Source organism: Bos mutus, chromosome 3, assembly GCF_027580195.1.
Source record: "Bos mutus isolate GX-2022 chromosome 3, NWIPB_WYAK_1.1, whole genome shotgun sequence".
In the NCBI taxonomy this organism is placed as follows: Eukaryota; Metazoa; Chordata; class Mammalia; order Artiodactyla; family Bovidae; genus Bos; species Bos mutus.
In genome coordinates this window covers 4,687,105-4,713,019 of record NC_091619.1, presented here as the reverse complement: position 1 = coordinate 4,713,019, position 25,915 = coordinate 4,687,105, and the positions used below count along the sequence as shown (strand labels likewise).

Sequence of the window (25,915 nt, the reverse complement as noted above, 5' to 3'; positions counted from 1 at the left end):
AACCTCCCTCACCTATTCCTCTCCTCTAGGCCATCACCCCTTTGGTCTCAGTTATCAACTTTCTTAGGGTATGAATTTATTTTTATTACTTTTATACATTACCATCACCGACTCGATGCACATGAGTTTGGGTGAACTCCGAGAGTTGGTGATGGACAGGGAGGCCTGGCGTGCTGCGATTCATGGGGTCACAAAGAGTCGGACACGACTGAGCGACTGAACTGAACTGATACATTACCTAGTCAATAATTATCAAATGTTTTTAAAATTTAAAAATCCCATTAAGACTAAATAGAAAGAAGTGTATGCGACCTAACTTTAAGTGAAAATGTCAGTGGCTATTTTGTGGAATGGGTAGCCGAATTCAAGCATGCTAAAAAGAAAAAGACACACAATATCATGAGAAGAGAGTAGTCTAGTTATGTAAAGGCGAAGTTATAAACTTTTATTACACAGACAAAGAAGATATGGACACATTAACAAAATTACAAAAACGAGAATTTCTCCAAAAATTAATTGGTAGCGTGATTTCGCCTTCGTACTCCTGGGGGCGTCCAAGCTCCACCTAACCCCTCCTTCCTCGTTTTTTCCCGAAGGCTCCGAGGACCAGCAGCTGGGCAGCGCGCGAGCCAACCAAGACGCCCCGGGATGCCGGGACAGACCCGAAACCTGGGCCCCTGGGCCAGGCGCGCCGAGGAGGAGGAGGGCCGACTCCGAGGCAGGGACCGTGCACAAAAGCCACTTTCGTCGCTTTAACTGTTCAACCCTAGAACCCTAACCCAGGACCAGAAGCCTGAGACTTGGGCAAAAAGCGGCCTAGGTTTCCCGGAAGCCTGAGAGGTCCGGTAGCCGCAGCCCGCGCGGGGCCCCGCCCGCACTCCCGCCGGCTCGACTCAGCCCGCGGAGGGCCCCGCCCCGCTCCTGCCCAGGCCTGCCGCGGTCGGGCCTTCCGGCGAGTCAGGCCTGAGTCAGGACTGGAAGGCTGGGAAGGAGCGACGGTTTCCCGGCATCGGGATCAGCATGACACGATACCAGCCACGCCACACATCGGTGGGAGGGACATGGAGTACAGCGCAGGCAGCCTCCTGCTGGTGTCCCCAGCTAGGCCCCAGGAGCTGGAAATGACTCGGCCTTGTCCTTGCTCCCAGGCGAGTGGTAAGCCCATGGGTCGAACGCTTCTCACTCGTGTGCGTGTTCCAGCCGGGTCCAGTTTACTCAGCTCCTCCAGCTCTACCCTAATTCTAGTGTTGACTGCAGGTTGACATTTGCCATGGGCACTTGCCATCTACCTCTAGAAGGACTAAATCCTGTGCTGTTGCAGCTGCTGACCATCAACACCCTCTGATGTTGAGGGCAGGAATGAGGCCCTCTGTGCTGGGGTGGGGTGGGGTGGTGGGTGGAGAAAGGAAACTGGCAGGACAGTTCTTTAAATAGATATTTGCAGGAGCCGCCTTTACGAACCCAATTCTTTTTTGTAATTTATTTATTTACTTTTGGCTGTGCTAGGTCTTTGTTGCTGCACATGGGGTTTCTCTAGCTGTGGAGGGCAAGGGCTACTGCTACTCTTCACTGAGGAGCACCGGCTTCAGTAGCTGCGGCGTGTGGGTTCAGTAGTTGTGGTGGCTTAGTCGCTCTTTGGCATGAAATCCTCCCGGACAAGGGATTGAGCCCAGGTTCCCTTCATTGGCAGGCGGATTCTTATCCAATGTACCACCAGGAAAGTCTCATGAACCCAGTTCTTGAATCTCCTCATATCTAGAAAATCACTGAAATCCTTCAGGGTGATGACTGTTTTCATGATTAGCAGAAAGCTTCATGAGACTAGCAGAAACCTGGAAAAAAATATGCAATCAATTGTATATATTCCCCTTTCACCAAAATCACGTATATACTGACATTCCTCCTTGCTTCGTCGGAGCAGTTTCTCAGAGGCATCTGCGGTGTTGTTTACAGGCTGCAGTCATTTTGCTATCCCAGTAACTTACAAGGTCGTTTAACCATTTTAACGATCTTATGAGATAATCATATGGGTAGTTTTCCAGGTCACATGTCAAAACGTTACAGGTGAGGAAATAAGTTGTAAAGCGACGTGCCTGAGTTTCCATTCTAGTTATGGAGCTAGACCCAGACCCAGGTCATTTATACCGATTGTCCACAAATCCCTTTTTAAATCAGAGCGTCTTGTCTTGGAGTTCTTGGAGGGGGCGACTGTGAGGTTCCAGTTAAACAAGGGAATGTGAGTGCCAGCCCTACCATGGAAGAGGTGGATTGCCTGGCTTCTGACGACAGACTGAGGCAGAGGGGAGACTGAGGTTGGGGTGTCAGCAGTGCTTCTTGCTGCCTTACACACTGCTGCTCTGGCTGTAACCCTTGTAGAACACTCCCAGATACTCTAATGAAACCCTGAGGTGGGGCTAGTGCTGGAAGGGCATCTGAGCTTCCCATTTCGGAGGAATGGATTTAAAAATAAAACAAACCCCCAAACCCCTAAGAGTAGGAAGTGAGAACTTGACCCGCCATCTGGTTGAATCAGTCACACTGGGAGTTGTTGGGGGCAGGGTGGATGGAGAGAGGAATGGTTTCTGAATAGATTCAATTCCCATCTCCTTCCAAGGAAAGACACCTGGACAAGAACAAATATCTTTCGTAGAAGTCCAGGAATGGGACAAGGCAGAGATTTTGCAGCTAAAGGCAAATGAATGGGGTGGGTCCATGGACCTGAGCAATTACTATCAGGTTGGCTAAAGACCCAACAGAATCAGCTGCAACTTAGCACATAGTACCTAGGGACAAGGCCACCCCAACACATCTGAGAGCAGTAAGGTCCCAGATGCCAGCCACAGGGACCTGAGGTTGCCTCCTTTTTCTGCTACCTCTAGGCCATGGTAGCTCCAGCTTCCCCTAGATGCCACCTGGAGGGGATAAGAGAGTGTTCTGGTTGTCTATTGCTGTGTAACAAACTATTCCAGAGTCAGGAATTTGGAAAGAGAATGAGGGGAGAAGCAGTTTATCTCTGCTTCTGAATTTCAGCTGAGAAGACTTAGAGGCCAGAGGTGACTTGATGACTGGGGACTGGAATCATCTGAAAAAATTATCTATTTCTGCATAATCACCTTAAAATTTAGTGCCTTAAAATAACAATTTATTATTTCTCATGGTTCAGATGTGAATTCGGCTGGAGCCAGAATGATCAGTTTAGCCGTAAGCCTTTCTCCACGTGACCTTTATCTCTGGCAGACTAACTGGTCTTCTTGCATGGCATGGAGTAGCAAGAGGGAATGCTTCAACCAAGGCAAGCAGAAGCTACAGATCTGTTAAAGCTCTCCCCTGAAAGTTATGTATCAGTACCTCCATTCCATTCTGTTGGTCAAAACAGGTCACGGGGCCAACTTGGATTTAAAGAGCAGGAAAATAGACTCTACCCTTTGAAGGGTAGTTTTCCAGGTCACATTTCAAAAGAGTTTATGGGGTGAGAGATATTGCTGTCATCTTTAGAAACACAGTCACTGCTACTACTTAAACAAGAACAAATGCAGAGATTTTTAACTGGATAGTTAAAGTTTCCCCATTTCTCCACATCTTGTAGGCTACAGGTTTAAGAACAGGTTAGGTCAATTATAACAGAGGCTACATGTTTTCCTGTGCATTGTTGTTGTTCAGTCACCAAGTCATGTATGACTCTTCAACCCTGTGAACTGCAGCATGACAGGCTTCCCTGTCCTTCACTATCTCTGGGAGTTTGCTCAGACTCATGTCCATTGAATCAGTGATACCAGCCAACCATCTCATCCTCTGTTGCCCACTTCTCCTTGTGCCCTCTCTGAATGTAATGAGTAAATTGTGAGCCACTACACATGTACAAGCTAGATGTAGAAAAGGCAGAGGAACAAGAGATCAAATTGCCAACACCCGCTGGCTCATAGAAAGAGCAAGAGAATTCCTGAAAAACATCTATTTCTGCTTCATTGACTCCACTAAAGCCTTTGAATGTGTGGCTCACAACAAACTAAGGAAAATTCTTAAAGAGATGGGAATACTAGACCACCTGACCTGCCTCCTGAGAAAGCTGTATGCAGGTCAAGATGCAACAATTAGAACCCGACATGGAAAATGGACTGGTTCCAAACTGGGAAAGGATTATGTCAAAGCTGTATATTGCCACTCTGTTTTTTATAACATATGCAGAATACATCATGCGAAATGCCGGGCTGGATTCTCACAAGCTGGAATCAGGATTGCCAGGAGAATAACCTCAGAAATGGAGATGATACCCTAATGGCAGAAAAACCAAGAGGAACTAAAGAGCCTCTTAATGAAGGTGAAAGAGGAGAGTGAAAACCTGGCTTAAAACTCAACATTTAAAAACCTAAGATCATAGCATCTGGTCCCATCACTTCATGGCAAATAGATGGAGAAAAAATGGAAACAGTCACTTTCTTGGGCTCCAAAATCACTGCAGATGGTGACTGTAGCCATGAAATTAAAAGACGCTTACTCCTTGGAAGGAAAGCTATGACAAACACAGACAGTGTATTAAAAAGCAGAGACATCACTGTCAACAAAGATCTGTCTCCTCGAAGCTATGGTTTTTCCAGGGGTCATGTAGTAGTGAGAGCTGGACCATAAAGAAGACTGAACACTGAAGAACTTATGCTTTTGAACTGTGGTGCTGGAGAAGACTCTTGAGAGTCCCTTGGAGATCAAACCAGTTAAATGAGGGCTTGAGATTTCAGATTTTGAGAGTCAGTTCCTAGGCAGGTTGATAAGAAGTCCAGGGTCCCCGAGGAGGAGAGAGGAGTCTGGGGCTCTCAAGGAGGAGAAAAGGACAAACTTTTTTTTTTTTCTCTCTACATTCCTTAGTCTTAGTCACATAAAACATTTTTTCTTTAAGCCCAGAACTGATGATTACACGACAAACAACTCAGTTTAAACTCTATACTAAGGATTATAGAACAACAATGTATCCTGTTTAAGGACAGTTTCTCCTTCCTGAAAACCTTCTGGCTAATCCTGTTATCTTAAAATGTAAATTGTGGGAGTGGGTCTAGTAGATCTTTACCAACTTGAGACATTCTTTTGATTTATTTTAATAAGTAATTAAAAAAGTATATGACTCTCTTGCTTAGACTAGTGAGGAGGGCACTCTCCGTCCCCCTTCTGATGTCTGTGTCAGAAGCGTTCTCTGTCCCCTTTCCTACTTTAATAAAACTCTGCTACATAAAAGCTCTTGAGTGATCAAGCCTGGTCCCTGGTACCAAAGGTAAATCTTCTACAGAGATCAGGAATCCGACACCGTTCACTGTAAGCTATCAATTTTAGGATCTGGACTTTTAGAAACAGGTCAGTTTGCGAGTTGGAAAACTGATTCTTCAACTTCAGTTTAGTTCAGTTTAGTTCAGTTCAGTCTGACTTTTTGTGACCCCATGAATCACAGCACGCCAGGCCTCCCTGTCCATCACCAACTCCCGGAGTTCACCCAAACTCATGTGCATTGAGTCGGTGATGCCATCCAACCATCTCATCCTCTGTCGTCCTCTTCTCCTCCTGCCCCCAATCCCTCCCAGCATCAGGGTCTTTTCCAATGAGTCAACTCTTCGCATGAGGTGGCCAAAGTACTGGAGTTTCAGCCTCAGTATCAGTCCTTCCAATGAACACCCAGGACTGATCTCCTTTAGGATGGACTGGTTGGATCTCCTTGCAGTCCAAGGGACTCTCAAGAGTCCTCTCCAACACCACAGTTCAAAAGCATCAATTCTTCGGTGCTCAGCTTTCTTCACAGTCCAACTCTCACATCCATACATGACCACTGGAAAAACCATAGCCTTGACTAGACAGACCTTTGTTGGCAAAGTAATGTCTCTGCTTTTGAATATGCTATCTAGGTTGGTCATAACTCTCCTTCCAAGGAGTAAGCGTCTTTTAATTTCATGGCTGCAGTCACCATCTGCAGTGATTTTGGAGCCCAAAAAAATAAAGTCTGACACTGTTTCCACTGTTTCCCCATCTATTTCCCATGAAGTGATGGGACCAGATGCCATGATCTTTGTTGAGCTTTAAGCCAACTTTTTCACTCTCCTCTTTCACTTTCATCAAGAGGCTTTTTAGTTCCTCTTCACTTTCTGCCATAAGGGTGGTATCATCTGCATATCTGAGGTTATTGATATTTCTCCCAGCAATCTTGATTCCAGCTTGTGCTTCTTCCAGCCCAGCTTTTCTCATGATGTACTCTGAATATACGTTAAATAAGCAGGGTGACAATATGCAGCCTTGACGTACTCCTTTTCCTATTTGGAACCAGTCTGTTGTTCCATGTCCAGTTCTAACTATTGCTTCCTGACCTGCATACAGGTTTCTCAAGAGGCAGGTCAGGTGGTCTGGTATTCCCATCTCTTTCCCACAGTTTATTGTGATCCACACAGTCAAAGGCTTTGGCATAGTCAATAAAGCAGAAATAGATGATTTTCTGGAACTCTCTTGCTTTTTCCATGATCCAGTGCTTGTTGGCAATTTGATCTCTGGTTCCTCTGCCTTTTCTAAAACCAGCTTGAACATCTGGAAGTTGACAGTTCACTGAAGCCTGGCTTAGAGAATTTTGAGCATTACTTTACTAGCGTGTGAGATGAGTGCAATTGTGCAGTAGTTTGAGCAAGAGAAGGCAATGGCACCCCACTCCAGTACTTTTTCCTGGAAAATCCCATGGATGGAGGAGCCTGGTAGGCTGCAGTCCATGGGGTCGCGAAGAGTCGGACACGACTGAGAGACTTCACTTTCACTTTTCACTTTCATGCATTGGAGAAGGAAATGGCAACCCACTCCAGTGTTCTTGCCTGGAGAATCCCAGGGACAGGGGAGCCTGGTGGCTGCCGTCTATGGGGTCACACAGAGTCGGACATGACTGAAGTGACTTAGCATAGCATAGCATTGAGCATTCTTTGGCATTGCCTTTCTTTGGGATTGGAATGAAAACTGACCTTTTCCAGTCCTGTGGCTGAGTTTTCCAAATTTGCTGGCATTCTTCAACTTAACTGGCTGTATATCTTGGACATACTGTTTAAGCTTCCTATGTTTCAATTTTCTTATATACAAAATGTACTAATATTATTCTCACTTTACATGGGGCTTGCAAAACTTAAGTTTAAAAACTTTGGCTTTAATAGCTCAAAAATTTTGATGATTGTGAGAGTGAAAACTTTGATCTAGACTTTTTAGGCAATCAGTGACTTGGCCTTATTTCTGACAAAAGAAGAAGGAGAGGATAAAATTTGGGAGTGGTCTGAGGCAGTATGTTCTTGGAGAAGAGGACATTTGAGTGATTCATGCATGTGAAAAGGAGGGACACAGAACTCTGGAGAGGTGTGTTCCTCCTGGTACTTAAAATTAGACCTGAGATCTAATCCTAGCATCATTCATTAGTACCTAGTCTCATTATTTTTTGGCAGTCTTGAGTAGAGTTCACTTTACACATTACTTTAAAAAATTTTTCTTATTGTAAAATACATATAAAATTTATCATCTTAGATGAAACCTTAAAAAGGTACAGTTCATATTGTTGTGTGACCATCACCCTTATCCATTTCCAGAATCCTTTTCATCTTGCAAAACTGAAACTCTGTACCTATTAAACAATATCTCCCCATCCCCATTACCTGTGCCCCCCCAGCCCCCATCTGTACAATTCTACTTTCTGCTTCTGTGATGTTTGATCATTAACGACCTCATATAAATGGAATCAGTATTTTCAGTATTTTTCTTTTTGTGACAGGCTTATTTCATTTAGCATAATGTCTTCAAGGTTCATTCAATGTTATAGCATATGTCAGAATTTCATGCTTTTTTAGGGCTAGTAATATTTCATTGTATAAACTTCACATTACTTTTTGTTATATCAAGAACTTTGGCCCTTTATAACATGCTTCTTATATTTTGCACACAGGAAGGGTCACCATACATAGTCGGGTCAGTGTTTTCCCTCTAGGATTTCAGTTCACCTTTTCAAAGGAGGAAGTGAAGGCAGAACAAAGACAGGAGTGACAACGGACTAAAATAATCATTCAAGTGAGTAGTTATTTCCTGGACAGTATTCCTGGCTAGATCTGTAACACAGCAGGCCCCCAGAGCTAAATTAAGGAGTTAGATTTGGGGAAAGGGGATTATCAACTCATGTATTTATTGGTAACAGCTTTATTGAGATATAATTCATAGACCATACAATTCATTCATTTAATGTTATTTAATTCATTCCTTTAACGTCATGACTTTTCACATATTCAGATTTGTATAACTGGTATCACAAAATCTTAGAAAATTTTTTCATAGTCCCCGAAAGAAATCTTGTACCAATTTGCCATCGTCCCCAGTTCCCTCCTCAGCCCTGTGCAACCGTTAATCTACTTTCTGTCCATACAGAGATGCCTGTTCTGGAAATTTCACGTAAATGAAATCATATAATATGTGGTTCTTTGTGACTGGCCTCTTTCACTTAGCTCAAGGTTCATCCATGTTGTAGTGTGTATAGATAATTCACTTCTTTGCTTACCAGAGGAGAGAAATAATAGCAGGAATTCACTTCTTTTTATTATTCAATAATATTCCATTCTGTTGATTATACTGCATTTTATCTACTCATCAGTTTTTGGACATTAGAGTTGTTCCTGTTTTTTAGCTATTATGAGTATTGCTGCTTTGAATACTCATGTCTAAATTATGTGGACCTATGTTTTAATTTCTCTTAGGTATATACCTAGAGGTGGATTTTTAAAAAATATTTTTATTTTATATTGGAGTATAGTTGATTTATAATGTTGTGTCAGTTTTAGACAAACAGCTGAGTGATTCAGTTATACATATATCCCTTCTTTTTCAGATTCTTCTCCCATATATGTTGTTACAGAATACTGAGTACAGTTTTCTGTGCTATACAGTAAGTCCTTGTTGATTATCTGTTTATATACATATGTGTGTGTGTATATATATGTGTGTGTGTGTGTGTATGTATGTGTATATATATATATATATAGAGAGAGAGAGAGAGAGAGAGAGTAGTGTGTACACGTTAATCCCAAACTCCTAATTTATCCTTCTCCTGCAAGGAGTTAGGTTTTATAGGACCAGAAAATGAATTTAGGAAACTAAACTATCTGTTCACTTCTTTTTGTATTCTTATTTAAAACTGTAAAGGAGATTGGAGATACATGCTGAGGTGGCAAGCACTGAACGTTCTCTACAAGCCACCATGAGCCAGAGAGAGGGGAAGGATGGCACACACTTTTAGCAACTGGAGCAGATGTTAGGAGAGTTTCTACTCTAAAGGCGTTTTCCTCTGAGTAGTTCCCACTCTGTGAGGTCAGATGAGACCCTGGACAGCCCAGAACACAAGGACCCTCCCCCCCGTATCCCCACAGACCCCTGTCAGTGTGGGCTAGTCTCTGATTCTCCTCCCCTGCCAGGACCGGACCGTGCCAGGGCCTTTCCCCATGACCAGCCTCTGAGGAGGCGGAGCTTTCACACATCTGACCCCAAGGGCCAGCGGGTCTCTGGGAGAGCTGCCTGGAGTTCACCGCATCACACCTTATCTGGCTCAGGAGAATCACTCTTGATCTACTCATCACTATTTCTCACCAAGATTTTCCCCTAAAGCAACTCCACGGGGGGAGCTATTTCCCTGAGTACACAGCGACCCCGACACATTAATCACGTCTTTCTGGGTAGAGGTGGTGGCAATCCTCCAACAAGAAGTTGAAGTTCCTTTCCTGTTCTGGACTGAACAACTAGATTTTCTTGGCTCTTAGAGTCTCTCCTGTCTCTCCTCCCCGCTCCACGCCCAACCCCATTCCGGCTTCCTTTTATTTATCTTTTAAAATTAATTAATTTATTTTAATTGGAGGCTAATTACTTGACAATATTGTAGTGATTTTTGCCGTACATTGACATGAATCACCAGCTTCCTTTTAAAAGTTGACTTTGTCCCTGACTCTGGACTTTAATACTGACGTAATTTAAGGATTTGGAGACAATGGGCAAAATATTTCTTCCTTTGTAGTGTAGGCGGACTAGTTGGAAAACTAATCTCCACTAGAGGGAGACTTCATCTTAAGAAAGAAAACGATATGGAATTTGTGATGTTTAATGGAAGTAGATAAAATATAGAACATGTAGCTGCTGCTGCTGCTGCTAAGTCGCTTCAGTCGTGTCTGACTCTGTGTGACCCCAGAGACGGCAGCCCACCAGGCTCCCCCGTCCCTGGGATTCTCCAGGCAAGAACACTGGAGTGGGTTGCCATTTCCCTCTCCAATGCATGAAAGTGAGAAGTGAAAGTGAAGTCGCTCAGTCGTGTCCGACTCCTATCGACCTCATGGACTGCAGCCCACCAGGCTCCTCCATCCATGGGATTTTCCAGGCAAGAGTACTGGAGTGGGGTGCCATAATTCATTTATATAGCTGTTGCATTTAGCCAACTGTCTCTTCTTTTAAAAAAAAAAAAAGCTGTTATTTCCACATTATTTTCACAATGATAATTCATTTTATGTAGGAATTACTTTTTGTTTTTAACTTAATTTTATAATTATGTAAAATATTTACATAATTACTTAAATATTTACATAATTTACTTCCCTGGTGGCTCAGATGGTAAAAGCCTCTGCCTACAATGCAGGAGACCTGGGTTCTATCCCTGGGTCAGGAAGATCCCTTGGAGAAGGAAATGGCAGCCCACTCCAGTATTCTTGCCTAGAAAATCCCATGGACAGAGAAGCCTGGTAGGCTACAGTCCATGAGCTTGCAAAGAGTCAGACATGACTGAGCGACTTCACTTTCTTTTACTTTTCTTTAATTTTATAATTATGTACAATATTTACGTATTTTTCATGTGTAATATTTGGGGGCCTTCCCTGGTGGCTCAGTTGGAAAAGAATCTGCCTGCAATGTGGGAGACCTGGGTTTGATTCCTGGGTTAGGAAGATCCTATGGTGAAGGGAAAGGCTACCCACTCCAATACTCTTGCCTGGAGAATTCCACAGACAGAGAAGTCTAGTGGGCTACTGTCCACAGGGTCGCAGAGTCGGACACGACTGAGTGACTAAGCACACGCACAAAATATTTACATGGTTCTAAAATCAACTGTACAAAACAAAGTATATTCAAACAAGTTTATCTTCTGTCTTTTCTGCATTATTTCTCCTCTCTCTAAAGGTAATCACTAATCATACCACTTATTTTTCCTACGTTATTTTTTCTATTAGAAACACACGTGTTTATCAGTTCAGTTCAGTCAGGTAGCTCAGTCATGTCCCACCCTTTGCGACCCCATGACTGTAGCACGCCAGGCTTCCCTGTTCATCACCAACTCCTGGAGATTACTCAGACTCATGTCCACCAAGTAAGTGATGCCATCTAACCATCTCATCCTCTGTCGTCCCCTTTTCCTCCTGCCCTCAATCTTTCCCAGCATCAGAGTCTTTCCTAATGAGTCAGTTCTTCCCATCAGGTGGCCAAAGTATTGGAGTTTCAGCTTCAGCATCAGTCCTTCCAATGAATATTCAGGACTGATTTCCTTTAGGATGGACTGGCTGGATCTCCTTGCTGTCCAAGGGACTCTCAAGAGTCTCCTTCAACACCACGGTTCAAAAGCATCAATTCTTGGGCACTAAGCTTTCTTTATAGTCCAACTCTCACATCCATACATGATGACTGGAAAAACCATAGCTTTGACTAGACGGAACTTTGTTGGCAAAGTAATGTCTCGCTTTTTAATATGCTGTCTAGGTTGATCATAACTTTTCCAAGGAGCAAGCGTCTTTTAATTTCATGGCTGCGGTGATTTTGGAGCCCAGAAAAATAAAGTCAGCCACTGTTTCCACATCTGTTTGCCATGAAGTGATGGGACCAGATGCCATGATCTTAGTTTTCTGAATGCTGAGTTTTAAGCCAACTTTTTCACTCTCCTCTTTCACTTTCTTCAAGAGGCTCTTTAGTTCCTCTTCGCTTTCTGCCCTAAATGTGGTATCATCTGCACATCTGAGGTTATTGATATTTCTCTGGCAGTCTTGATTCCAGCTTGTCCTTCATCCAGTCCAGCATTTCTTATGATGTACTCTGCATATAAGTTAAAGCAGGGTGACAATATGCAGCCTTGACGTACTCCTTTCCGGATTTGGAACCAGTCTGTTGTTCCATGTCCAGTTCTAACTGTTGCTTCTTGACCTGTATACAGATTTCTCAGGCGGCAGAGCAGGTGGTCTGGTATTCCCATCTCTTTAAGAATTTTCCACAGTTTGTTGTGATCCACACAGTCAAAGGCTTTGGCGTAGTTAATAAAGCCAAAGTATTTATTAAATAAATAATTTTTATTAAATAAATACTTTTTATTAAATAAAGCAGAAGTAGATGTTTTCCTGAAACTGTCTTGCTTTTTCAATGATCCAACAGATGTTGGCAATTTGATCTCTGGTTCCCCTGCCTTTTTTTATATCTCCTTTTAAATATAAACAATAGCGCACTATTCACATGTCCTCCACCTTTCTTTATTCACTTTAAAGTATTTCTTGGCGATCACTCCATAGCAGCATCTTCCTCACTGCTTTTTTACAGTAAAAAGTACTGTATAGTACTCCTTTTTGTGGAGGTACCATATTACTGACAGACAGTTGGGTTGTTTCCAGTCTGTAGCTATTACAAATAATGTTGTATACAATAGTGTACACTTTTCATACTTCTGTTAGAGTATCTTTGGGATGGGTTTCTAAAAATGGATTGCTTAATCAAAAGGCCCTGATAATCGTGCTAGTTAGATACTATCAAAGTCTCCATTGTGGAGGCTGTACCATTTTACATTTCCGTACTCAGCATATGAGAATGCCTGCTTCCTCACAGACTCATCAACAGAGTATGTTATCAAAGTTTTGGATGTATTCAGTCTCCTGGGTAAGATGTGCTATCTCCATGTACTTTTAATTTCCATGTTTTTAAAATTATGAGCAATACTGAACATTTTTCATATGATTAACAGAAATGTGTATGTCTTTCTCTGTGATAGGCTCATTTTATCAATTCATCTGTGGAGATGAGCATACATTTTTTTTTACCTTGGATCCATTAATATGATTAACTACATTAATGAATTTCCTCTGACTCTCCATTTTTGCATACATGGAGTATTATCCACTTGTTTATGATACAAATTTTTTAATGTATTATTGGCTTCTGTTTACTAATATCTTATTTAAGATTTTTATATCAGTATTAGCAAGTGAAGTTGATCTATAGTGTTTTTTGTTTAGCCTTTGTCATGATTCCAAAATTTAGGTTTGGGAATCAATATTACACTCACTTCGGAAAATGAATTTGAAAATGTTGGTCTTTTGAAGCTAAGGATTTATTTTTTTAGGTTTGATATTATCTTCTGTGAAACTATCTGGGTCTGTTTTCTTTTGTGGGGTAACTCTAATCAGTTTCTCTAATTCTTTTATGTTAAATCGTCTGTTTTTACTTTGTGTCCACATGAATCAATTCTATTAAATTGGGATTTTACACAAAATTATATACTTAATGTAGATTTTCAAACATATTTACATAGACTATTTTAAAAGTTCCTCTTCTATGTCTCTTTCTTTCTAGTTTTATGTATTTGTGGTGAAATTCCCCCCTCCCTGTTTTTTGAGTAGTTCTGCTAAGAAGTTGTTAGTTTTTTCAAAGAAACATTTTTGGATTTATTTGTTAGTTCTACTTTTGTTGTTGTTTTCAAACCCATTAGTCACTGACTTTCTTTTGACTTATTTCTTCCTTTTGCTGTTATTTGGTTTGCTTTGCTTTTTCCCTTAATTTTTTGAGTCATAATGTTTATTCATTTATTTTTGCTTTTAAACTTTAATTAATTTTTTATTATAAATCTTTCTCTGACAGCTGCTTTACCTATTTCCCATAGTTCTTGTTTTCATTATTAATATTTTCAATTTGTTTTGCATTTCTCCTTTGACCCAGAAGTGGTTAACAGCAGGTTTTTAAATTTCCCACTTGGAAATTTAAATTGGACTTTATTGAGATTTTTTTCTGTGGCCAAAAATGTTTCCAGATGGCACAGGTGATAAAGAATCTGCCATTGTAGGAGACTCAAGAGACTTGGATCCCTGGGTCAGAAGGAAATGGCAACCCACTCCAGCATTTCTTGCCTGGAAAATTCCAAGGACAGAGGAGCCTGGTGGGCTACAATCTGGGGTCACAAAGAGTCGGACATGCCTGAGCACACACATGCCATGCCAGAAGATGAATGTACACGTTTCTGTGATTTTTGTGAGTCAAAGATATGCATTTGTTGGTGTGTGTGGGGGTCCATATTCTCTATTATCAAGTTTTAGAGTTTAATATATTTTAAATATGCCTTATTTATTGTGTTGTTTAGGTTATCTTATCTGTACTAATTTCTTGTCATTTTCTCTCCCTAGATCTGAGAAATTTGTTAAAGTTCCTGTTATTATTAATGTGTTTCTGTTTCTCCCATTTTAAGTATAATTCTGATTTTTTAATTGTGGTAAAAATTTCTTTATTTCTTTTAAACCTTTTAAGTCAGAATCCTACTTTCTTGGATAATCACAACTGCAACCCCTGCTTAAATTACAGAAAAAATTCTGGTACATTTTTAGTCATTTATTTTTAGGCTTCCTGAATCTCTTCAATTTAGATATATTTCTTTTATACAGCATAGTGTTGGAATTTGCTTTGGTAGTCAATATGAAACTCATTTTAACAGGTGAGGTAAGCTTATTTATATATTTACTGATGTAGTCAATTTGTCTGGCCTTAGATCCGCCTTACTTTTTTTAAAAAGTTGTTTATTTTTGGTTGCACTGAGTCTGTGTTGCTGCGTGCAGGCTTTCTCTAGTAGCTGAGAGTGGGGGCCACTCTTTGACTGGCATCCGAGGGCCTCTCCCTGCACTGGCGCTCCTTGTTGTGGCGCATATGCTCTGAGAGCATGGGCTTCAGTGGCTGTGGCATGGGGGCTCAGCAGTTCTGGGGTAAAAACAGGCTTAGTTGCTGTGTGGCATGCGGAATCTTCCCCCACCAGGGATCGAACTAGTGCCCCCTGCATGGCATGGCAGATTCTTATCCACTGTACTACCAGGGAAGTCCTGCCTTACGGTTTTATGTTACATATTTTTTGTATATTTAGGTCTCTCACCATATGATCTATTTCATTTGCTTCCTCCCTCCTTTTTAAACATATCTTCTGATATTTAAAAGAGTTTATATTTTTGTTCTAATGGTTACCTTTATCCTAATACTTTTATTATATAATACGTAAGTTCTGTCTCTTTTTGGCTATTGTCTATATGAGCATGTGAGATGATCAAAAATGTATATATTGGTCTCTGCCCACGTTTTTTCCACACAGCTCCTGACCCTGGTAAATACCTAAGTGATAAAGGCTCTGCTGCTGCTGCTGCTAAGTCACTTCAGTCGTGTCCGACTCTGTGTGACCCCATAGACAGCAGCCCACCAGGCTCCCCCGTCCCTGGGATTCTCCAGGCAAGAACATAAAGGCTCTAGGAGCATCTTTTATGCTAACATTTGGTGTTTGATCCTGGTTCCTAACAGAGTGCTTGGAATTTCCTGGGTAATAGGGGTGCTTTTGTTCCCAGTGAGGTGATTCTTGGTGGGCTCCTGGATGAAAGCTGATCACAGAAAGACCAAATTGTGATTAGAGACTTAGAATTCAACCCCACCCCCATTCTCTGTACAAGGGAGAGGTGCTGGAAGTGGAGTTAAGGATGGATTAGACCTGTGTGATAAAGCCTCCATGGAAATCCCAATAAGATAAGTAAGGTTTGGAGAGTTTCCAGGGAGAGTGGCAGGCCTGCAGAGGATATGGGAGCTCCACACTGCTTCCCACACACCTTTCCTGAGCATCTCTTCCATCTGGAGGTTCATCAGTATCCTTTATCATATTCTTTTAAAGAAATTTTATTTTGGCTGTTCTGGGTCCTTGTGGCAGCACACAGGCTCTTTGTTGCATCATTCGGACTTCTCTTTTTGTGCCACGCAGACTTAGCTGCTCTGTGGCACTTGGGATCTTAGTTGACCGACCAGGGATTGAACCCAAGTCCCTTGCACTGCATGGTGGATTCTTCACCACTAGACTACCAGGGAAGTCCCCTGTCATTGCCTTTTATAAAAAGCAGTAAAGAGTACTTTCTTGAGTTCCGTGAGCCATTCTAGCAAATTACCTAAACTCAAGGAGGGGATTATGGGAACCTCTGACTTACAGCTGATTGATTAGAAGCACAAGTAGCAACCTGGACTTGGCAATTGGAATCTGAAGGGTAGGAGGGCAGGCAGTCTTGTGGGACTGAGCCCTTAACCTGTGGGGTCTGATGTTGTCACCAGATATTATCTCCTTGAGCTAAATTGTAGGATACCCAGCTTGTGTCATGGAATTACTTGTATGGGTAAACCTCCCCCCGCCACATCTGGTGTCAAAAGTGTTAATAAGATAGTAGTGTGAGAGTAAAGGAGGACTGAAGTTTTTCCTAATATACAGAGCAATATTGAAAAACTACCTAGGAATCTCTTAACCCCACCTCTCCACCTGCCCACCTATTGAATTCCTCTAGCATCTTCATATGTGGTACTTAGTGTGTGTGGACTCAGTCACGTCCAACTCTTTGCAGCCCCATCGCAGGAAAGAAAATAGGGTCAGAAATTTGTAATCTATAGAGAATTTTTGAAATTGTTTATATATTTGCAGCCAAAATTTTCAGTATTTACTGTGTACACAACTGTGTCTTCAGTTCCTATAAAAATATATAGAAAACAGGAAGTTTAAATACTTCAAAGACGGGCCAATAGCTGGTTGGATAAGATCCTGTTAGCTCAGGAAAACAGGCAAAAGCCAAGTCTCCACTCTAAGACCCATCATCACCTGCCCCAGTGAAATAGCATGCAGGGCACTTTGGAGCCATCTGGAAGAAACCTTCAAGAGCTGTTTGCTAAACTATGTAATAGATGAGATGATACCACTCTAATGGTAGAAAGTGAAGAGGAACTAAAAAGCCTCTTGATGAAGTGAAAGAAGAGAGTGAAAAGCTGGCTTGAAATTCAATTTTCAAAAAACTAAGATCACAGCATCTGGTCGCATCACTTCAAGAAAAAAATAGAAGGGGAAAAAGTGGAAGCAGTGACAGATTTTATTTTCTTGGGTTCCAATATCACTGTGGAAGGTAACTGCAGCCATGAAATTAAAAGACGCTTGCTCCTTGGAAGAAAAGCTATGACAAACGTAGACAGCACATTAAAAAGTAGAGACATCACTCTGCCAACAAAGATACATATAATCAAAGTTATGGTTTTTCCAGTAGTCATGTATAAATGTAAGAGTTGTACTATAAAGAAAGCTGAGTGCCGAAGAATTGATGCCTTAGGATTGTGGTGCTGGAGAAGACTCTTGAGAAGCTGAAGCTCCAATCCTTTGGCTACTTGATGCAAAGAGCTGACTCATTAGAAAAGAACCTGATGTTGGGAAAGACTGAGGGCAAAAGGAGAAGAGGGCGACAGAGGATTGAGATATTTAGATAGCACTCGGACTCGATGCATATGAACCTGAGCAAACTCTCGGGGGTGGGAAGGACAGGGATTCCTGGCGTACTGCAGCCCACGGGGTCTCAAATAGTCGGACACGACTTGGCGACTGAAAAACAACAACAACCAAGTTTTTACTATTGAGGCTACTAATGATTCTTCTGGTTTTAAAATTGCCATGGGGGGAATTCCCTGGCCATCCAGTGGTTAGGACTGAGATTTCACTGCCAAGGGCCTGGGTTCAATTCCTGGTTGGGGAACTAAGAGCCTGCAAGCTGCATGACAAAAAAGGGGGAAAAAAATTGCCATAGGAAGTAAAAATACACTGAAAGTTCAAGTAGAAACTTTTGACTGTTACCAGTTAGAAAGCACTAAATGAGATAGTTTACCTAACAACACAACTTTTCTTTAATGTCTGGGAAGAGATGCAGGATAAAAGCAAACTTGAAGATCTAACCAATCTATCAAGGCTTCAAGATCTCTGATACATGGTTGGAGAGGGAATGACCTCTAGAAGGCAATTTGGCAGTATCTATCAAATTGCACATAACTTTTGACTTCACAATCTTATTTCTATAAATTTATCATACAAATATACTCACACAATGAAAAATAACACATGTACAAAGTTAGTCATTGCTGCATTGTGATAGCAAAAGTTTAAAAACAAACTAAATGTTCAACAACAGGAAACTGGTTAGATAAATTATAATACATCATCAGTGTGATACTATGCAGCTGTAAAAAAGCAAGGAACCTCTTTATGCACTAATATTTAATGATATTCAAAATATATCTTTTGATCTTAAAAACGAAGTAGTATGTATGCTGTGATATATGAAAAAGGTAATGAATAAAATATATTTTTCTATGTATTATTTCTATCCTTTAAAAAATTTGTTTTATTTTTATTTCATTTTGTGAAGCATGTGGGATTTCAGTTCCCTGATCAAAGAACAACTGTGCCCCTTGCATTGGGAACATGGAGTCTTAACCACTAGACCGCCAGGAAATCCCTACTATTTCTATTCTTGAATATGCACAAAAGCATGGAAAACTACACAGAAAACTGATAACTGACTGTGGGAAAGTTATTACCTATTTGTTTAAAAGAAGATCCGCTACTTCAGAGCAAAAGTTTTACCTTCTATGGTCTCTCTCCACTTAAACTAACCAGCATTCTTTCTGTTCTTCCCATTCCCTCCTGCTGCATTAGTTAAGACTCTTTCTCATAAGGTTGCAAGAAAGGTATGAACCCAAGTTATCTCAGGATGGTGGCTGTCAGTGAGGAAGCAAATCAGTTGGCTGATTTGCAGAGGAAAAAGAGATGGAGGAAAAAAATCTCCCTTCCTGATCATGTTCTATCGTCCAGATTCTAATACCCTCTGAGACCCAAACTATACTATCTACTTTTGAAATCTGTTATGAATATCCTATAACTTTATAAAAAATTCCCCCCTTTTCTGTTTCAGGTAACCTGAATATGTATTTCTGTTTACTGGGCAGTCTTGAGCCAAATTAATGCTAAAATTATTGAACACTCACTATGCATCAAGCACCTACTAGGCATGTTATGTATGTTTAATGCTCAAAACTAAAATTATGCTCATTTCACACCATAAGGGTACTCAGATCCAGGAGGATCAACTAACTTATCCAAAGTCACACATTTAGGCAGAACTAGAATTTAATCCATGCAATCTGATTCCAGTGCTCAAGGTGGTAGCTGCCCTCAATTATACAGTTCATACATTTCCTCTAGACACAAAGTAAGTTTGTTGTTCAATGGCAGATTATCCCAATCCAAATAAAAGATTTCCTAATGGTCTAAGGAACAGTATGAAAAGGCAAAAAGAAAGGACACTGAAAAATGAACTCCCCAGGTCGGTAGGTGCCCAATATGCTAGTGGAGATCGGTGAAGAAATAACTCCAGAAAGAATGAAGAGACAGAGCCAAAGCAAAAACAAAGCCCAGTTGTGGATGTGACTGGTGATAGAAGCAAGCTCCGATGCTGTAAAGAGCAATACTGCAGAGGAACCTGGAATGTCAGGTCCATGAATCAAGGTACATTGGAAGTGGCCAAACAAGAGATGGCAAGAGTGAACATCGACATTTTAGGAATCAGTGAACTAAAATGGACTGGAATGCCATTATATCTACTACTGTGGGCAAGAATCCCTTAGAAGAAATGGAATAGCCATCATAGACAACCAAAGAGTCTGAAATGCAGTACTTGGATGCAGTCTCAAAAATGACAGAATGATCCCTGTTCATTTCCAAGGCAAACCATTCAGTATCACAGTAATCCAAGTCTATGCCCCAACCAGTAATGCTGAAGAAGCTGAAGTTGAACGGTTCTATGAAGACCTACAAGACCTTCACAAAAAACTAAAAGATGTCCTTTTCATTATAGGGGACTGGAATGCAAAAGTAGGAAGTCAAGAGATATCTGGAGTAACAGGAAAGTTTGGCCTTGGAGTACAAAATGAAGCAGGGCAAAGGCTAACAGAGTTTTGCCAAGAGAACACACTGGTCATAGCAACACCTTCTTCCAACAACATAAGAGAAGACTCTACACATGGACCTCACCAGATGGTCAACACCAAAATCAGATTGATTATATTCTTTGCAGCAAAAGATGGAGAAGCTCTATACAGTCAGCAAACACAAGAACGGGAGCTGACTGTGGTTCAGATCATGAACTCCTTATTGCCAAATTCAGATTTAAATTGAAGAAAGTAGGCAAAACCACCAGACCATTGAGGTATGACCTAAATCTAATCCCTTAAAATTATACAGTGGAAGTCAGAAATAGATTCAAGGGATTAGACCTGATAGACAGAGTGCCTGATAAACCATGGATGGAGGTTCATGACATGGTACAGGGGGCAGTGATCAAGACCATCCCCAGGAAAAAGAAATGCAAAAAGGCAAAATGGTTGCTGAGGAGGCCTTACAGATAGCCAAGAAGGGAAGAAACACTAAAGGCAAAGGAGAAAAGGAAATATATACCCATTTGAATGCAGAGTTCCAAAGAATAGCAAAGAGAGATAAGAAAGCCTTCCTCAGTGATCAGTGCAAAGAAATAAGAGGAAAACAATAGAATGGGAAAGACTAGAGATCTCTTCAAGAAAATTAGACATACCAAGGGAACATTTCATGCAAAGATGGGCACGATACAGGACAGAAATGGTATGGACCTAACAGAAGCAGAAGATATTAAGAAGAGGTGGCAAGAATACCCAGAAGAACTATACAAAAAAGATCAACATGACCCGGATAACCATGATGGTGTGATCACTCACCTAGAGCCAGACATCCTGGAGTGCAAAGTCAAGTGGGCCTTAGGAAACATCATTACAAACAAAGCTGGTGGAGGTGATGGAATTCCAGTTGAGCTATTTAAAATCCTAAAAGATGATGCTTTTAAAGTGCTGCAGTCAATATGCCAGCAAATTTGGAAAACTCAGCAGTGGCCACAGGACTGGAAAAGGTCAGTTTTCATTCCAGTCCCCAAAAAGGCAATGCCAAAGAATGTTCAAACTACCGCATAATTGCACTCATCTCACATGCTAACAAAGTAATGCTCAACATTCTCCAAGCCAGGCTTCAATAGTACATGAACCGAGAACTTCCAATAGTTCAAACTGGATTTAGAAAAGGCAGAGGAACCAGAGATCAAATTGCCAACATCCATTGGATCATCGAAAAAGTGAGAGAGTTCCAGAAAAACATCTACTTCTGCTTTATTGACTGCGCCAAAGCCTTTGACTATGTGGATCACAACAAACTGTGGAAAGAGTACCATCTTCTTAAAGAGATGGGAATACCAGACCACCTGACCTGCCTCCTGAGAAATCTGTATGCAGGTCAAGAAGCAACAGTTAGAACTGGACATGGAACAAAAGACTGGTTCCAAATCCAGAAAGGAGTACATCAAGGCTGAATATTGTCACCCTTCTTATTTAACTCATATGGAGAGTACATTATGCAAAATGCCAGGCTGGATGAAGCACAAGCTGGAATCAAGATTGCCAGGAGAAATATCAATAACCTCAGATATGCACATGACACCACCCTCATGGCAGAAAGTAAGAAGAACTAAAGAGCCTCTTGAAGAAAGTGAAAGAGGAGAGTGAAAAAGTTGGCTTAAAACTCAACATTCAGAAAACTAAGATCATGGCATCTAATCCCATCACTTCATGGCAAATAGATGGGGAAACAATGGAAACAGTGACAGACTTTATTTTTTGGGCTCCAAAATCATTGCAGATGATGATATCTGTAGCCAGGAAATTAAAAGATGCTTGCTCCTTGGAAGGAAAGCAATGACCAACCTAGTTCCAGTTCAGTTGCTCAGTCGTGTCCGACTCTTTGCGACCCCCATGAACTGCAGCATGCCAGGCCTCCCTGTCCATCACCCACTCCCGAAATCTACCCAAACCCATGTCCATTGAGTCGGTGATGCCATCCAACCATCTTATCCTTTGTCGTCCCCTTCTCCTCCTGCCCTCAATCTTTCCCAGCATCAGGGTCTTTTCAAATGAATTAGCTCTCCACATCAGGTGGCCAAAATATTGGAGTTTCAGCTTCAGCATCAGTCCCTCCAGTGAATACCCAGGACTGATCTCCTTTAGGATGGACTGATTGGATCTCCTTGCAGTCCAAGGGACTGTCAAGAGTCTTCTTCAACACCACAATTTTAAAGCATCAGTTCTTTGGCACTCAGCTTTCTTTATAGTCCAACTCTCACACCAATACATGACTACTGGAAAAACCATAGCCTTGACTAGACAGACCTTTGTTGGCAAAGTAATGTCTCTGCTTTTGAATATGCTATCTAGGTTGGTCATAACTTTTCTTCCAAAGAGCAACAGTCTTAATTTCATGGCTGCAATCACCATCTGCAGTGATTTTGGAGCCCCCCAAAATAAAGTCAGCCACTGTTTCCACTGTTTCCACATTTGCCATGAAATGATGGGACCAGATGCCATGATCTTAGTTTTCTGAATGTTGAGTTTAAGCCAACTTTTTCACTCTCCTCTTTCACTTTCATCAAGAGGCTTTTTAGTTTCTCTTCACTTTCTGCCATAAGGGTGGTATCATCTGCATATCTGAGATTATTGATATTCCTCCCGACAATCTTGATTCCAGTTTGTGCTTCATCCAGCCCAGCGTTTCTCATGATGTACTCTGCAAATAAGTTAAATAAGCAGGGTGACAGTATAGAGCCTTGACGTACTCCTTTTCCTATTTGGAACCAGTCTGTTGTTCAATGTCCAGTTCTAACTGTTGCTTCCTGACCTGTATACAGGTTTCTCAAGAGGCAGGTCAGGTGGTCTGGTATTCCCATCTCTGTCAGAATTTTCCACAGTTTATTACCACAGTCAAAGGCTTTGGCATAGTCAATAAAGCAGAAATAGACGTTTTTCTGAAAATCTCTTGCTTTTTCAATGATCCAACGGATGTTGGCAATTTGATCTCTGGTTCCTCTGCCTTTTCTAAAACCAGCTTGAAAATCTGGAAATTCACAGTTCACATATTGCTGAAGCCTGGCTTGGAGAATATTGAGCATTACTTTACTAGCGTGTGAGATGAGTGCAATTGTGTGGTAGTTCGAGCATTCTTTGGCATTGCCTTTCTTTGGGATTGGAATGAAAACTGACCTTTTCCAGTCTGATGGCCACTGCTGAGTTTTCCAAATTTGCTGACATATTGAGTACAGCACTTTCACAGCACCATCTTTTACGATTTGAAATAGCTCAACTGGAATTCCATCACTTCCACTAGCTTCGTTCTTAATGATGCTTCCTAAGGTCCACCTGACTTCACATTCCAGGATGTCCAGCTCTAGGTGAGTATGAGTGATCACATCTTCATGATTATCTGGGTTGTGAAGATCCCTTTGGTACAGATCTTCTGTGTATTCTTGCCACCTTCTTAGTATCTTCTGCTTCTGTTAGGTCCATACCACTTCTAGACAGCATATTAAAAAGCAGCTATATTACTTTGCCAACAAAGTTCTGTCTAGTCAAAGCTATGGCTTTTCCAATAGTCATGTATGGATATGAGAGTTGGACTATAAAGAAAGCTGAGTGCCGAAAAATTGATGCTTTTGAACTGTGGTGTTGGAGAACACTCTTGAGTGTCTGTTGGACTGCAAGGAGATCCAACCAGTCTATCCTAAAGGAAATCAGTCCTGAATATTCATTGGAAGGACTGATGCTGTAGCTGAAACTCCAGTTCTTTGGCCACATGATGCGAAGAACTGACTCATTAGAAAAGACTCTGATGCTGGCAAAGATTGGAGGCGGGAGGAGAAGGGGACGACAGAGGATGAGATGGTTGGATGGCATCACTTACTCGATGGACGTGAGTTTGAGTGAGCTCTGGGAATTGGTGACGGACAGAGAAGCCTGGCATGCTGCAGTCCGTGGGTTGCAAAGAGTCTGACATGACTGAGCGACTGAACTGAACTGAACTGAATGGTCTGTTCCAGGCATTAGAGAACTGAATCAAATCATGAAAATATCGTGAGACCTATTTTTTCAGTGGGGCCTGTATGAACCCTTCCAACTTTGAAAGAGTTGGTTTGATGAAAGAACAACAGCTGTACCTGAAGTCAAGCAGTCAATCAGAAGAACGGCTAAAATTTAATACGATTTTATTAGAAGCTTGTAAATGCCTGTTACTAATTATATTACAATTCCTGTAAGTGTCTGTGAAACACTAAGTGGAGAATTCACATAGGACTCAGGCAGGATTGAACCATGGATTTTAAAGAGACACAAATAACCTAAAATGGTCACGTCTCCCCACAGAAGAATGGGCTAGAGGATCCAGAAAGAGACCCAAATATTCGGGAATACAATAAAGGTCGTATTTCAAGTCAGTAGGAAAAGACGGCTTATTCAGTAAATGATGCTGAGACAACTAGTTAGGTATCTAGAGACTGACCTCAGCTTAGTCACCAAAACAGATACCAACAGAACAAAAATTTACATATAAAAACTGTAACCAAAAAAAAAAACTGTAACCAGGGGTAAATACTGGAACTTACAAAAAGCTTTCAAAGGATAAGATCTGGAAGCACAGAAAGAAAGAGTAATATATTTGACTACATAAATATTAAGAAGATGTCTATGGCAAAAAAAAAAAGCCACAAACGAAAATTAAATGAAAACCTGGGGGAAAATGTCTGTAACATAGTTGACAAAGGGCTGATTTCCTCAATACATGAAGTTTCAGACAGTTAATATAAATGATCAACAGCCCAATAGCAAATGGCGAAAAACATGAAAGGCTATTTTCAGGGGAAAAAAAAAGAAACAAAACATATAAACATAAGGGGGAAAAAAACTCATAATTAAAGAAATGAAAATGTAAAAAATGAAACACCACGTTTCACCTACAGTTAAGAAGCAATACAGTGTAATGGTTAAAACTGATTGCTCTAGAGTCAGAACACTTGAGATTGAATCCTGGTTCTACTCCTCACTGCATTCTCTTGTTTCCTAGGCCTGGGTTCTTGTGAGAACAAAAGGAGAAAATATAATAAAAAGCAATGAAGACTGCATGGCATATAGTAACCATATTAGTTCTTATTATCGGGTGGACAAAAACAGGGAAACCATTGGTATAGTGTTGGAAAGCGAGTGGAGAACTAGGCGCTCACGTGTACCACTAGCAGATGTATAAACTGGCAGTGTCTTTGAGCAGCAATTTGATATTGTCTACTCATGTTCTAAGTTCATAAACCCTGTGAGTTTGCAGTTCACTTTTAGAATTATCCTACTAATCACATACATTCATAAAGACATATGCTTCTATCTCTCTCTATATATATCTTTATACTCATAAAGCCATATACTTCTCTCTCTCTCTCTCTCTATATATATATATCTTTATACTCATAATGATATATAGGTAGATATAGATTTTCATTGCAGCAATGTATGTAACAGCAAAAGACTGAAGATGACCTAAATATCATCTAAATTAGACTAAAAAATACATGATGGTATACCCTAAAATGGAGAAGGCGATGGCACCCCACTCCAGTACTCTCGTCTGGAGAATCCCATGGGCGGAGGAGCCTGGTAGGCTGCAGTCCATGGGGTCACTAAGAGTTGGACACGACTGAGTGAATTCACTTTCACTTTTCACTTTCATGCATTGGAGAAGGAAATGGCAACCCACTCCAGTGTTCTTGCCTGGAGAATCCCAGGGACGGGGGAGCCTGGTGGGCTGCCGTCTATAGGGTCACACAGAGTCGGACACGACTGAAGTGACTTAGCAGCATACCCTAAAATGAAATAATATACTGCTATGAAAAAAATCTCCAAAATG

At 41.2% G+C, this 25,915-nt stretch overlaps 1 long non-coding RNA gene across 3 annotated transcripts; it reads left to right on the top strand.

Annotated features, from left to right (window-relative positions):
- Positions 1 to 180: 180 nt before the first annotated feature.
- On the top strand, positions 181 to 22,728 carry LOC138986471 (uncharacterized). 3 transcript variants are annotated; one of them, XR_011463321.1, is made up of 5 exons: positions 181 to 1,155; positions 7,934 to 8,055; positions 8,864 to 8,920; positions 15,383 to 15,920; positions 16,798 to 22,728. It is a non-coding gene; the product is annotated as an uncharacterized lncRNA (long non-coding RNA). The 3 variants fall into 3 exon arrangements; XR_011463320.1 differs by adding an exon at positions 14,099 to 14,283 and having other exon boundaries at positions 182 to 1,155; positions 15,383 to 22,728; XR_011463319.1 differs by having other exon boundaries at positions 211 to 1,155; positions 15,383 to 22,728.
- The last annotated feature ends 3,187 nt before the right edge of the window (positions 22,729 to 25,915 follow it).